General features: G+C 47.0%; 1 long non-coding RNA gene across 1 annotated transcript in view; it reads left to right on the plus strand.

The window, feature by feature from the left end:
* The first annotated feature begins 200 nt into the window (after positions 1-200).
* LOC143290949 (uncharacterized) overlaps positions 201-1730 on the plus strand; it is a 2534-nt gene continuing 1004 nt past the window's right edge. The window contains exons 1-2 of the long non-coding RNA XR_013056457.1: positions 201-340; positions 1360-1534. This is a non-coding gene — a long non-coding RNA (uncharacterized LOC143290949). The remainder of the gene's footprint in view (positions 341-1359; positions 1535-1730) is intronic.

The raw sequence follows: 1730 nt of genomic DNA on the forward strand, positions 1-1730 counted from the left end.
TCGCGAGTGTTCTCGTTCAGTGTGTGTGTGTGTGTGTGTGTGTGTGTGTGTGTGTGTGTGTGCGTGTGTGTGTGTGTGTGTGTGTGTGTGTGTGTGTGTGTGTGTGTGTGTGTAGAGAGAGAGAGAGAGAGGGGGGGAGGTGGTGCAGAGAGAGAAAAGGATTAGTGGAGGGAAAGGGAGAGGCGTGAGTGTGAGTGTCGGTGAGGGAGTCCCACGGGGGAGAAGGGATTAGGTTTTTTTTTCCTTTCTGTGGACCAACAAGGCTCCTTGTATATGATTGTGTACTGTGTCGGTGAGTGTTGAAGTGTGGCGCGGTGTGTTCTGGTTACCTCCTCTTCAGGTGAGTGACACAGAGAGGGGGCTTTGTTTGTTTATTTACCTGTAGTTTCTTACGTGCCCGAACTGAGTGAAGGACTCTGTGTGTGTCTGTGTCTGTGTCTGTGTCTGTGCGTCTGTGTGTCTGCATGTGTGCGTGCGCGCGTGTGTGCTTGTTCGAGTTGTGCTAGTGTATGCCCGCGCACGTGTATGTGTATGTACTTGCGTGCTGCAGTGTGCGCACGTGTGTGTGTGTCTGTGTGCGTGCGTGTACACATCTGTGTATGTGTGTATGAATGTGTTTGTGTATTGTATTGTATTGTTGTATTACTCTTTCTCGTCACAACAGATTGCTCTATTGAAATTCGGGCTGCTCTCCCCAGGGAGAGCGCGTCGCTACACTGAGAGCGCTACCCATTTTTTTGGTATATATATATATATATTTTTTTTTTTCGTTCTACTGTGTATCTGCCTGTCTGTCTCTGTCTCTGTATAGCTGTTTGTCTCTGTCCGTCTGTATGTCTGTCTCTTTGTCTCTAACCCTCCCCCCCCCTCTCTCTCTCTCAAAGCGTATAAGTCAAACAGCTTCTCCCTTAAAACTGCTATTGTAGAGTCGAAACATCATTTACAAACGCATATTGAAAGGATGTAATGATTAAACTTTCAGACGTGAATTGAAAGAGGATCGATTTCTGTGGCTTTTAACGAAGTAATGTAAAACTCTCTCTCTCTCATTCTCTCTGTCTCTCTCTCATTCTCTCTGCATATGCGTTTGCGTGTGTGTATATATATATATGTGTGTGTGTGTGTGTGTGTGTCTGTGTGTGTGTGTATGTGTGTGTGTGTGTGTCTGTGTGTGTCTGTGTGTGTCTGTGTGTGTGCCTCTGTGTGTGTGTGTGTGCCTCTATGTGTGTGTCCTCTGTGTGTGTGCCTCTGTGTGTGCCTCTGTGTGTGTGTCTGTGTCTGTGTGTCTGTGTCTCTGTGTGTCCAGACACTTCACAAGAGTTCCTGGAACCATTCACCCATTTTTCATCGTGATCTCAGAAAGCAGGCCTTCTTCTCTCCCTGACGATGTCGTCATTACTGAACAAGGTTGTGCCCGCCCGCCTGCTGACGCCGCGGAACCTCTGCTTCATACTGGCGTCATCGGTGACAATTATGATCTTACTGATGACGAAATATCTCTCCGACCGGAGAGTGGTGGCTTCGCGACACCGAGGTAGGACTATTTTTTTTTAATAATAATAATAATAATGGTACTTATATTGCGCTGAATCTTGTGCAGAGACAAATCTAAGCGCTTTCGCACCAGTCATTCTCACGCACGCATAACTCTAAAACTGGAGAAACCAAAGACAAGGAAGAGGCAGGGAAGGGAGGCTATTTTGGGAAGAGGTGGGTTTTAAGGCCAGACT

Source organism: Babylonia areolata, chromosome 16 (genome assembly GCF_041734735.1).
Source record: "Babylonia areolata isolate BAREFJ2019XMU chromosome 16, ASM4173473v1, whole genome shotgun sequence".
In the NCBI taxonomy this organism is placed as follows: Eukaryota; Metazoa; Mollusca; class Gastropoda; order Neogastropoda; family Buccinidae; genus Babylonia; species Babylonia areolata.